General features: G+C 44.8%; 1 long non-coding RNA gene across 8 annotated transcripts; it reads left to right on the forward strand.

Annotated features, from left to right (window-relative positions):
• Positions 1-5,089: 5,089 nt before the first annotated feature.
• LOC129593058 (uncharacterized) lies at positions 5,090-12,607 on the forward strand. 8 transcript variants are annotated; one of them, XR_008691050.1, is made up of 4 exons: positions 5,090-6,155; positions 6,347-6,430; positions 6,527-7,253; positions 10,235-10,880. It is a non-coding gene; the product is annotated as an uncharacterized LOC129593058 (long non-coding RNA). The 8 variants fall into 8 exon arrangements; XR_008691051.1 differs by having other exon boundaries at positions 5,090-6,088; XR_008691049.1 differs by adding an exon at positions 12,320-12,607 and having other exon boundaries at positions 5,090-7,253; positions 10,235-10,533.
• The last annotated feature ends 1,224 nt before the right edge of the window (positions 12,608-13,831 follow it).

Consider the following 13,831-nt stretch of genomic DNA (forward strand, 5'->3'; position numbering starts at 1 on the left):
TGTTCTGCTACCAGCGACAAAGATGACCTCTCAAGAGCGGAACAAATAAAAGCCGTCAAAGAAAAAGCCGACCAACTTGGCCAACGGATCGCGAACGAAATTGAGAAGCGAAAGGTCAAGAAAACGAAGAAAACTCCGAAGCCGACTCCAGAACAGATTCTGAGAGGAGAAGTCCAAGACGAAGATGAAGCCGACAAAGCATTACTTGATCGGATAACTAAAGGACGAAAACAAATAAACCCGAAAGTCAGGCTTATTGGAGTTTATGATATAATGACCGGAACATGGGACGGCATAAAGGTCATCAGAAATAAACCCGCTAATCGAAGTCATTTCCGATCACGCCGTTGAATGAAAATCGCTCATGAACGATTGGCGCGAAACGAAAGAGAACGAAAGGATCAAAGAGCGAGTGAAACACTTAAAGGTCATCAGAATTCAGCGGGAAGCTCAGCCGGGGCGGAAGGTCACCCGAGCTCAAGGTTACAGAGTAAGGAATTATTGACTTCGCTGAAAGTTGCTCATGAGAGAATGGTACTGAGCAGTTAAGGAGAAAAGGTTCACAAAGCGATCGAGGCAGAAAGGTCATCAGACTTTAGCCAAAACGTTGGAAGAAAAAGTCATCAGACTTAAACCGGAAAGCTGGCAGCTAAAGGTCAGCAGAAATTGCAGCGGGGGGAAGGGTCACCTGTGCTCAAGCACGAAGAAGAAGCGCCTACTTTGAAGACTTTGATGGAAAAAGACGTAGCACTCATTCAGAAGCAAAGGAGGACTGAAAGGTCATGGTGCTAATGAAGCAGAGAAAGGTCACCATACATCAGCAAGAGCAAAATGTGGGAGGAAGGACCACCACACGAGAAAAAGCAGTCAGAGGGAGAAGCAAATGAGCAGACCGTAGTTCTCAAATTGCTTTCGAACCACACTGGAAGAAGAGTAGAATTATGAAGGGAGCTAAGCGATGGGCTAAGATGAGAAAGGTCACCCATACAGTTGAGAATGGTTAAGCTAAAGAAGGATGACAAAGGTCATCATCAAAGAGCAGCGAAAAGTTTCAGCTCAGCACTGAATAGCCTTGTTATCATAGGCCTAAAGATAGACGTTGGAAAATGAAATCAGTGAAAGGTCACGGGACTTACAATTGTTGAGATTGCAGGTTGAAAGGTCAGAATGGCTGAACGGAGCCAACCTCATCAGAAGGCAGAGAATGGACAAAGACCATCGATCAAAAAAGATACCGGCGACCCGTTGACAAATTACAACGAGGATTGTCCGGATTGCAAGCGCAACAACATTCTTTCAGGTGAACGATTCCCTTGTTGGGAATGCGTGGTCGCCGTGCCGATGCCAAATCAACTCCTGGTAATTCCGCAGGAAGCAAAAAGAGGCAACCTAGATGTATTTCGACACCTGGTCAGAAGAAAAACGTGGCTGAAACTATCGCCCGAAGATAGAGTGATTTTGGAGGATAAATACCGAATGTGGGTAGGACGCAGACCTGGATGGGACGTCACCCTTGAACCTCCTAAAACTGCGGAAGCGAATGCGTTTAGAAAGCAAATATTGCAAGAAAAGCGTGAAGCAGAAGAAAGCGTTTGAAAGAAAGAAAGAAAGCTGCGGCAGAGAAGGGTTTAGCCGATGCAGCTAAAGGTCATGCGGGACTTGCAGCACCCGTTTCGGACGCGATTTTTAAGAAACAAGACGTACAGGAGGCGATTATACGCGAATCACTCATCCAGCAATTGGACATCATCTTTAAGGATCCACTCTCACTAACAAAAGAGGAACATACAATATTCCTGCAAGAAAAGGTCAACCTGACGGAAGGAGGCCGATGGTCGCAAGTCATCAAAATTTTGATCGAGGACAAAATTGAGAACATGCGCAAGTTCCTCATGCAGCAAAACGAAATGACGGAGACCGAAAGAAATTTCAAGATAGACGAGTTCAAACGACCGAAATCACCGCCGAGAGAAACGTATCAGTCGGGCTTGGAAAGGTCAGCCGACAGAAATGAAAGGTCACACGTCTACGAAAGGTCATCCGATCATTCTCGAAAAAGGTCACGAGAATCAGAAAGGTCACGCGTAGGCGAAAGGTCAACCAATCATCCACGAGAAAGGTCACGGGACTTAGAAAGTAAGGATGGTTTACGCAAGAAAACATTTGATTTGCATTCAGCGCAGAGGTGACCGAAACCAGCACAGTGTAGCTAGCAGCCGGAGCGAAGGAGACGAGCTGCAAGAGAGGGGAATGGAACCTCGAGATCGAACGTCTGATCAGAATGAAAAACAAAGACGTTTCGATCGGAACCGCGACGATGGTTCAAATGATCAGTGATGACCTTTAGGGCATCGCTGATGTGCTAGTTACGGCCATCAGTCGGCAGCACGAGAATGGTAACGAAGGTACAGTATTAGGGCGAAGGAGACATAACGTATTGAATTGTCATACCGTTTGTGTATTGTTGTTTGCAGAACTTTGTTGCAGGGATCAATGTGATCTTTAATATGGGGAGTTACGGAGGTCATCCGGCCCTCGAAGCAGGAAGAGTAACGGCGTTAACCGGCCTTCCTCATTACATTTAAACGTCACTTCTAGAGTGTAGTTGCGGCCTACCTAGTCGGCACACTCTTAAGGAATGTCAGAAGCCACAAGGGTGAAAAAGAGAAAGAGTTCAAGAAAATAGGGGTAAAAACTTTCAGATGTTGAGGTTACGGCGACAACCGGCCTCAGAAGAGAGGAGTTACGGCGTTAACCGGCCCTCGAACCTGGTAAGGAAAAGAAGAAAGGTGCGCGTCAATTGGCACTAAAAGAAAGGAAAGGATGTGCGACAGAAGAAAATGGTTGAAAAAGATGGATGACCTTTACAAGGGAGGCAAGCAGAATTGCTTGAAAGCCAAAAATCGGCTAAGTTCCTCCATGACCTTTAATATGGAACTTACGAAGGGAAAATGGATGACCTTTTGGGATCGTCACTGCCCAATTGAATCGCACATCAGAAAAGAAAGGATGACCTTTGAGAACTTCACTGCTCAAGAGAGTCATCGAGAAAAAGAGAATGACCTTACCAGGGAGGAAGCATCAAGCTTGTCTTTCAAGACGTCCCTCCATGTCTACGAGGAAGAATCTCATTTTGCAGAAGTCGTACTTGATACGCGAATTATCCAAAGAGGAAGCATCAGTATTGCAAAAAGTCGTACTTGATACGCACCTTATTCCTTAAAGCGGATCTCTCATTGTGATGAAAAGATTGCTCAACAGAGCGGAATGGACCAAAGCGGATTACGGTTGACAGGACCCAGTGACCCTTAGGAGTCGGAGGATCCTAGTCGTTTTGATAATGAATTCTGTTGATATTTTTTACTGTTTTTACTTTTGTTTCGAGATCTCTTTATTCACACATGTAATTGGAATTTGTGATGTTAAAAGGAGATTAAATCTCGATGTTTTATTAATCGCACAGACGAGCCGTCAAGGATCCCAAGGAATTGGACGTGGATTTGCTTCGACGGAGCTCAGCCTCCTCCCAGAGGCATGTGAGCGCAGGCGTACATGCGTACACCCTCGCTTTGGCAGTCTGTTGTGTTTGTTGCACGCCCGCCTTACGCGTGGCGGAAGACATGGTGTTCTGCACGCACCCGCATCTGTGTGGCGGCTACGTGCGCATTTTCCACGCTTGCTGTAGTCAGCAATGCGGAGTTGTCGATGAGGAAATTCTATCGAATTTAGTCTGTTCATAAATTCCTAGCAATCACGCCGTTTCTCGCTTTCCGTAGCGTAGGCGCATTTATAGCATTGCTAGGCTTTTTGGTAGGCAGAATTCCGTCAATTCTGTTCCTACGCGTGAACCTTCATTGGGTCCACGCTTTCACCAGCATACTTCCACGCCAAGTTTTTTTTTAAATTTTTGGAAATAATTTTAAAAGATAATTTATTTTTTTTAGACTGCAAGCCTGATGCATCTCTTTTATAACATATTAATTTTATCTTACTACTCGGTCCTTCGGATATTTGTATAACGATTTTCATAAATCCTTACCTTGAACACGACTGATCGGCTTTCTTGGAAAGCATACTTGCTGAAAAGTCAAATGCATAATTATTATTATCTTTCTATAAAGGGCGCACCAAGAGGACAACATCTAACAGCAAATGGGAAACATCCGATAGTAGAGCGGCGTATTCGTACAGATAGACTGGGTGTCGGGTACCTGCTTGAAGCGATCTGCATCGGTTTATTAAGTAAAAATCTTGAACCTTCGAATCAATCTAAACAGATGCTTTAAATCAGTTACGGCTGGGTGCTGATACAGTACTCGCTGCTTAGCAACGAGTACGAGCACTTTATTATTGCGGCCGAGCAATTTTTTAATATGCGCTCACTTGTTCAGTGGAAGACGATGCACTTCGTATAGCTGTACGTACGCCACTTACTGTACGTACGCCACAGTAAGTGGCGTACGCTCACTACGCTGTACAGTGTACAACGTACTATTTATGACATAAACAAAAAAATCTTAAAACAATAGGGCTTGAATTTACTTGGGTTGTGGTTTGTGCGTTGAGTTTGGGGCAGCCGGAAAAGTGAGAGTAGATGGCCGATTCGTCAACAGACGCAGCAGGATTTTATCCAGAGTTTCGGTCTTCAGGCAGATTAGCAATGGCCAATCAGTATTCGTCGGTAAAATGTCAACTCGACTATGCGTTCCGGGACAATTCGCGCTGTCCACGAAATATCAACAATAATTATAGTATAATAAGTATACCGAAATAATTTGCGACTGACAACAAATAAAATGTCTAACTTCGACCTATGCTCTTTTATATTTTTTCGAACGCCTCGCACTTTGTGACCTACTTGTTTTCAAATTTTTATTACAATTATCAGAACTAAGAATCCTCACTCATTCTGTGAGGCACTGATAAGCTAATAATTTTGTGAATTTCTCCGTTTTGAATAAATGTAAACTTGAGAATGTTACCATTATAATATTCGATAAGACCTTAGACAATTATTTGTTATAGCATATAATTTGCCTGAATGCCAAGTGCAGATTTGACATTATGGCCAAAGCTGTCCACGCTTTTAATTGTAATTTTCCTGATTATCAATAATTTCTTTTTTTGTTCATCATCATCTATGTTGCTAATCATCTATGTTGTATCATGCACAGGTCGATCGCATCAAGCGTGAATAGTTGCAAAAAACAAATTTAAAATATTTCTGTAGGTCGTTTTATTGCTTTGTTGGCACATTTCTATACCCTGTTTTTATTGCTGTAAATGGTCGCTGCAATATGCACTTTGCTGCCCTTGTTCTTGTTCCTTGTTACTCTCTCCTGAATTGTACTTACATCGCACGAAACTTGTCGTCGTTGTACCTACGAATATCCCATAATTTGCGACTGCCATCAAATAGCTTTGACATTACCAACCTGTCTGCTTTGCTTCGCTTTGTTTGCTTGGTTTGCTTTGCTGTTTGCTTCTAGACGTTTAAGCTGCTTTATATTTTTTCTGTGTTTCATCTCGCGTTTTGACCTACTTGTTTTCAGTTTCTAAGGATCTAACCATTTAAGAATCTCCACTCATTCTATGTTTTGCTAAAAGCCACTGGTATCACACATGGACGACTCTTCTGCCAACATTAACCGTGACGCCTCCATCACGCGGCAGGTAGCCCCGCTCAACTACTGCACCTGCAAAAGCGGCAATTTCTGCACGGCCCTTTACTAGACATCACACTACTTTGTCTCGACCGCGGGTTTTCACCATCACCCTCCAAGCGGCCGCCAGCGCCACCACCGCAATCGACGCCGTGAAGCTCCAATATAACTACTGCCAGGATCTCCGGACGGTACGCTGTTTACGTTACTAAGTCCACGCCAGCGGTTCTGTGCGGTTCGGTTCCAATGGAACCGCAACGTTTTAACCGTCTTCGTATGGATTAAGCTGCATACGGCGCTCGGGCGGAGGAGGACGTCGAGACGGCGGCGGTATCGTCGACGTACTTGGCGCAGCTGAACAAGACGTTTCAGGAGATGGGCTGATCGCCGAACATGAAAACAAATCTTCCCGAGAAGCCTGATGCGTATGTCTTCTGCTCGAATCGGTCGGCGCGGGTGTATGTGCCGGGAAGGCGCTGTGAGCGTTCCCCGGTTCGCCAAATGCCAATGATCGTTACGGTTACATATAATGTCAATTACTTTTGCAACATTTTTGGTACAAGTACTTAATTATTCATTTGACTCACAACTGCACTAACTAAATAAACGTAAATACACGTATATTCTTGTCTACAATTGTTGAAAGGTGACCTTTAGCGTAATTATTTGTCGTCGACTTCCAGATGGAAGTGTATCAAAGTCAAAACTGCCTGAAAATTGCGGTGACATTAAGCGGTCCGTGCGACTATCTCGGCTACGGACCTACGGTGAGGCCGCATCCCAGTTGACCTTTTCCCGACATAAATTCAAATCAACGCCCGACGCCTTTGTCGCAACCATAATGCATCAGTATACTTTCGCAGACGCTGTAATCTGACTGCAATCAGTGTTTTTAAGAACGACGCGGTGATCTACTACGATGAAGAATTCGCTATAATCCCGCGGTGGAATTGGACGGGCGGACCAATGCCATCGACATCATGATTACAAAAGACTTCGGTTTCAGCTTCGATCTCCACGGTTACGCCCTCCTTTTCCGCTGATTGGCGGGCACCTGACTGTCATTATTGCCATCCTTGCGCAGACCATCTACCAGACCGCGCAGACCCGTTTACCGGCTAATGGTCCAGCTGACGGCGACCGGTGACTTTTGTCTGCTGACCGTTTACAACACTGCTATGGCGCAGCGTCAGCGGAAGATCAGCCAGTTCAAGAAACCGGTTTTCCCCGACATCATTGTCTGGGTGAACCGGTTCCAACGCCCGACGCTGGTATCCTTCAGCAAGGCCACGACCAAACATGGACTACGGGAAACCGTGTCCGTTCGCCATCTTCGCCGTCAGCAGACTGGAACCGTGATACTAATAGGACAGTATTGATAAGTACCATACCAACCGCATGGCTATGGTTCGACCGGACCGATCTGAACGCGCACACTCAAGATCTGGACATTACCGTCCGCGACGGAAGCACGAGCGGCTACGATGACCATCACTGCTACCAAGGATTTCCAGAACGACCTGGTGAACATCAAGAAGCGGTTACCCATGACCACGCATTCCTTCCTGTTTATTACAAATCTAAGCATGTGTAGGTGCTGAGCGCTTCTCTATTAATTTTTATTTACTCGTGCATATTTATCGTAGGATCCGCTGGCAGATCGATCTTTGGTACTGTACATAATTATGTGCTTTTGAGGCACAGGCACCTCATTTTTCACTATGCGTGAAAATAGAAGATCTCCGCTACGCTTCAGTCGATAAAAAGCAGTAAAGAATTGATCCCTCATCAGTTCTTCATTGCTTTTTGAGGGGCCTTTAGTATGTTTGCCTTGTTACGCCGGTATACGCATAGCGGTCATTTGAAAGGCGACCACGTTTATGAGCTTTATTGCTTAACTTGTTGTTGTGCATGATGCGTTTTATTACAGCTTGTTTAACTGCGTGTGTGTGTGCATGGATGAGCACGTTATGGCTTTGGCCATAACGCTGGACAATCTAAGAGATTGTTCTCATGTTTATTGTCCTTATGAAAGTTGCCGAACTTTCTAGAATCATTGCAACACGGTTGCACTCAGATATAAGGTTCTGCTTTGCTGTGTATGATATCGATCATTCCAGCGATCGGTCTACCATTTCCTGTTGCTTTCCATCTCTTTGTTATTCTTGCTTGTTGTGTGATTAAAGTTATAGTTAAGAACTATTACTTTCACTTTCCGTCAGCACAGTACGAGTATATAACGCAGTCATATACGGCACTGGCCCCTTTTATTGGTGCCGAAACCGTGGACGGAAGCGTCCACAGTGTGAGTTCGTTTAGCGGTGCTTTTACCAGCTATTTATTCCGTCACGACGCGTGACCTTTATCGAACAGACACCAGTGTCGTACACTGATTAACTTGATTGCTTTTATCGTAATCGTTTGTTGTTGCTGCGGAATATTTTTTTTTTCCTGACACGTCGTCAACAATCATGTCCACCACCGAGTCAGGGACGACGAAAGTCGGTGAAACGCAAGACAGCGCGAATCGTAACATTATGTTAGATTCAAGAGCGCTGGCCACACAATTTTCCAACCTTTGTATCGGTACGGATATGAGGCCACCCCTCTACAGTGGACGTGCTGGTGAAGACGTCGAGCAGTGGGTGCGCCGGTACAAAGTGATCGTTGCTGCCCTGGAGTGGGACGATGCCAAGGCGCTTCGTCAGCTTCCGGCTTACTTGGATGGATTTGCCGCAACATGGTGGTACAAGGTGAGCGAGGACGGAGAGAAGAAGCCGTTCGCTACAACGAAGTTGTTCCTGGAAGCCTTAGTCAAGCGCTTCCAGTCCAAAGATTACTGCACCCGTCTCAAACGACAGTTACGTGACCGAAAACAGGACCCCGACGAGCCACTCGAAGATTACTACAATGATGTTTTGGCAATGTGTGACCGCATCGACCGCGACATGGACGATGATGCCGTCATCACTCGGCTCCGAAATGGTCTCCTTCCAGAATTTTGTCAGCGGCTTGCCATGAGCACAGCCAAAACGCCTATGGAGTTCCTTACGGATATGCAGCGAGTTTCACACGTACTGTATTTGGAGGCCAAAAACAGTGCGTATGATGACTAGCGCTACGTCATGGCAAGCGACTGCACACGGTGCGGGTCGCAGAAAAACGGCCCTGATCACGGATCTTGACTGGTACGATGTGTGGTGGCTGGAAGCGATACAGTCGTACGCAGTGCCGCCGATTACGCGAAGGAGCAGTGTCATTGTCACGTTTGGTGCATCTGGCATCGTCAAGGACGATGTTGCAGTATCGGCCAGTATGCCGAGAAGGACAACGAAGGCTGCCGGTGTAGTGCAAGCCTTTCGGTGCGTATTGACTACGTTGTCCATTGTGCGAGTTATCTGCAGGGTTCAACTGGACCTACGGCAGCCACGGAGCGTGTCGCGAAGTGTCCGAATCAATGCCGGCTTAACGAGATGCAGGATAGTTCCATATCCTGAGAAACCCCATGCAGAGTTTATTGAAGTGGGACGTGGATCCCCTTGGCTCCACCGGGAATGGAGTGCGGAACGGCAACAGTCTGATCAGCTGGAACCGTGGCCGGAGATACTCAGATGTCCCGGAGACGAAACGCTTTTGGAACAAAGCGTTGTACTGTAGTGAGTCACGCGCGCGTAGCGGTACAGTGGAGGAGCCAGTGGTCGGTTGTGGTTGCCGACTGGTAACCGATTACGCACCCGGTTACACACTGAATGTCCGTTTGACATTCAGCTGCGGGACGTTGGACGCAACGGTGCCCGAATGCGATGCCAATTTGGATTAATTGGCCCAGTGATGGCGATCCCCCCACGCCACACTTTGTCTTCAGCCAGCGCGGAGAAGCCGAGGGAAGCCTCAACCCTCTCATCTTGGAAACGTTCCATGTGGTTATTTGCAAACGTTGCAAGCGGGCTGATGTTCGTGATTTGATTCGCCTACGATCACCTGGATGGACCGGATGCCACTGGCATTGGCGCTTCCGGTTGCGAGGACGCAACCGTTAAGGAGGGGAGAGTGTTACGCCGGTATACGCATAGCGGTCATTTGAAAGGCGACCACGTTTATGAGCTTTATTGCTTAACTTGTTGTTGTGCATGATGCGTTTTATTACAGCTTGTTTAACTGCGTGTGTGTGTGCATGGATGAGCACGTTATGGCTTTGGCCATAACGCTGGACAATCTAAGAGATTGTTCTCATGTTTATTGTCCTCATGAAAGTTGCCGAACTTTCTAGAATCATTGCAACACGGTTGCACTCAGATATAAGGTTCTGCTTTGCTGTGTATGATATCGATCATTCCAGCGATCGGTCTACCATTTCCTGTTGCTTTCCATCTCTTTGTTATTCTTGCTTGTTGTGTGATTAAAGTTATAGTTAAGAACTATTACTTTCACTTTCCGTCAGCACAGTACGAGTATATAACGCAGTCATATACGGCACTGGCCCCTTTTAGCCTTTAGCTAAGGGCCTGACTGAAAAAATTAATAAGTGCCAATTACGTTAAATCTACAGCTCATTGCGTCTTAATCTGTAGGTTATCGCCGATTGTACGATAAACTACTGGGACGACACTCTCTCTAAGGATGCGCTAGCCTTTTCGTCTACATTCACGGTGCGCCGACGGTTTTTTTCCGAAAATGCGATAGGATCACTCCGCCGCGTGAAATTAGAACGCCACTCCTAGCCGCCCGGGGATATACCCGAACTAGACTCCGGGCCGCGAAAGCATGGAAAGCATTGGCAGGACACTAGCGACGTAGCGGCGACAGACTGCCAGCTGGAGTTCATATTGCATTTGCGAAGACAACTTTAACGCACGTAGAGATAAACGAGGTACGACATGCCGAGTTCCGAGAATTTTCGGAGTTCTATCGGCAAGAAGTAAATTCCACCCGGGATTATTTTAATGTTGAAAAGGAGACACAAGGCAACGCTGTATGGAAACAGCAGCATTTCGGCAACTACAGCTGATGCGAAATGGGTGAACGCTCTACTAAGCTTGTGTGTTCGGTATTTAGTAATTTTCAGTGTGTTGGGGAAACTAAGTTTATATTGCCTCGAGCTCGCTAGAGTTCATAACAAACCACTAATAGGAATAAAAATAAATGGTAAGAGCAAAACCGTGGCCTTTTCGTGATAGGAAGTTCGAAAAAATTTTAATTCATCCGCATTTATTACATTACAAAATGAACGACGTTGTTGAGCGCTCTTAGAATTATAAGTCAAACAAAGCCAAATTTTGGTGGTTTTCAATCGCAAGAGAAACTTCACAAACTACGTTCGGCACATAAAGTGGTCCATTAAGACCTCAGCAAAGTTGTCGAGCAATATTCACATGCCCTTTAATTTAAAAGCCGATTAAAATTAACCAGTGTCATGACAGATTATTATTGTTCTTATTAAACTGGGTAAACACCGAAAAAGCATGCCATGATATGACGCCGTTATACGCAGTCGAAAGCGTTCAGTCCATCAACTTGAGGTCGGATTACGGCTGGTAGCTCGTTGTGCTGTGTTTCCGCAGCATGTACAAAACCAACAGGATTCACAGCATATTTGCAATTTGCATCCCGTCATCTCTGTGCCGGGTGCCCTTTCGGTAGTACTTGATGGAAGCATTGTCGCCGGTGTCTGCTCCGGAGGTACAACCAGGGCTCGGAGGTATGTTTCCACTCCGTGGTGTCTAGTAACTGATATGCATTCATCAGTTATGGCCTACCGTATCATACGAATTCGGTCTTACCCGATATCACGATTGGAGCCGGAGTAGCTGCTGACCGGTGCGCTCCGTTTGTAAATCTGCCGGGATCACCATCGGATGTCAGTCTTGACTCTCGGCGTTTCTGATAACAAAAATTTAAGCATAGGTTACCATTAGCGAACCAAGAGTCTACCAAATGTTTTCCCTTGCTGCCAAGTAGTAATTTCTTAAACTATATGATATGATAATATGATAATATATGATAATAAATAAAAAAATATGATAATATAAAATTACATATTACGTAATATAAAATATGATATTATATAAAATAATACATAATATAAAATTACGTATCTCCCACTGCTAATTTGGGCAACAGTCTTTTCCGGGATCTACGCTTCTCTGGCTTCCTTTAAGTGAAATGAAGAAGACGCTACCTGAAGCAACCAGTTTATTCCAAAAGCTATTTGACAGTACTTACTAGTTCACTAAATACAATACACCAACAGGTCAAACTAACCTGTGGGGGCTTTGACGCCGCCCTTATTTGTGATATCATCTGGCTGGTTCTCGGGATTATGGCTCCGCTTCTGATGGTTGGCCAATGTTAAGAGCTTTTCATACGATACAGTAGACCGCTTGGCTTTCTTCTCGGATTCTTACTAATCTAAATAAACTGTTATCAGTACTGAGCAAAAGTTATTTTTATACGGTATGCATACCTTCGAGCTTAGCGGCAGCTGGCTCTTCACACAGTGCAGACGCCTCATCATCCACAGCTGCAGGATTCAGGAATATAGTTATGTAGGGTCTATGATGCTTTGCAACATGTTCATTGTACGTACAACTGCAATTCGTTCATATTTAGGGTATTTTTTTTACTGACTTGAGGCAACCGGGGTTTGCAAATTTCAGTGCCGCTAGCCGTGGATCTTCTTCCGGAATTACGAGATGATTGGGAAAGACATCCGATACGACGCTACCTTTTTCGCCATGCACAGCGTCACTCGCGTCAACATTTCCTTAATTACGTCAATAGCCAGAACTGGTAGCCGCGAAACAATTTGTTCCCTTAAATATCATGAATAAATTTGCATGTGATCATCCCCAAATTCACAAAGAAAATAATGTACCCCAAAATACTGATGGGTTTGAATAAAATGTCCACGGAGGTCCTTGAAGGCGGGGATGGCTTCTACTTCGATCTGCAAACTATTAACGTTTCCATGCTTTCAGTAGTCACTGCGATTTTTCCCGGAAATAGTGCATGTTCCTACGGAGCAATAGTGCCTGATTTTCCTCAGGATCAGACGATCATAAAAAAATGCTGCAAAACAGCGTACTAGTAATAAAATGCGGTGGCCTTTACCAACCGCCAGCCATACAGATACACACAGAGCTATAATAAAATTCAAATCTTAAAATCAATACTGTGTAGATACTATGGACAGGCGTCAAGTCCTGAATTTTCGCTTGCTTCCCGTGGGTTAAGTGACTTACGTTGCATAACTGCACTGCACTACGGGCCCATAGTGCAGTGAGCTGCTCGATGCTGGTGTGATGAGTTTACTGTACGACATTTTGTATTTCCGACCTAAACGTACTATCGTTAGATCATTCTTCTTGATATTCCCTGACGCCTAATGTACTTCGCACATCGCAAGTTTTTAATCGATACTAGAAAATTAGTTATTTTTTATGCACTTGTACGGTACGACTGCAAGAATCGAATCAAATTGGATTTAATTCGCTTGCCCAGCCATGACAAAGCATTTACATAAATGATAGATATCCTTCCTTTTCACCAATTTTTGTTAGTCGGAACGGGAACTTTGCAGCTGTGTATTTTTCTTGGTCTTCTCACACAGAGCTCTTGTGGCTAAATCTCATTCTCTTTCGTGGCACGCCATGCTTTAGTATTCAGCATTTTTCGCCAGCGAGATATTTAACTGCTTATTTGTGTACTGTATACTGTAAGTATGCGCGCTGTTCCAAACACACAGCACAGTACGTAGTAAGTGCAATACTTACTCATTTCCCGGCTGACTGAAAATATGTATGTGAAAATGACAGTTGCCAGGTTGTCAGAATTTTTTGGACGAAGCTTTTTGTCGCTTAACGGAAAAGAGGATCCTTCTAATGCTGCGAGCAGTTTCAAATTCATTTACTGAAAATATTGTCAAATATTACAGTAATAGTCGTGTTAATTAATTATTAATGGTAATTTGTTATTCTTGGCCGCTAATGCTGACTACTCATCCAGATTTCTTTGATTTTTTCACGGTAGGTAATGTGTAAACAGTGCGGAACTGCGGATTTATGTTATTATTATGTTATACAAGTGCAACTGCGCGCCTGCGAATTATTTAACCATAATTAACGGATTACTGTGGAATTATTTTCCCTATTTTGTGCGGATTGTTCCAG

The sequence above is a fragment of the Paramacrobiotus metropolitanus genome, unplaced genomic scaffold, assembly GCF_019649055.1.
Source record: "Paramacrobiotus metropolitanus isolate TYO unplaced genomic scaffold, Prichtersi_v1.0 Parri_scaffold0000059, whole genome shotgun sequence".
Classification (NCBI taxonomy): Eukaryota; Metazoa; Tardigrada; class Eutardigrada; order Parachela; family Macrobiotidae; genus Paramacrobiotus; species Paramacrobiotus metropolitanus.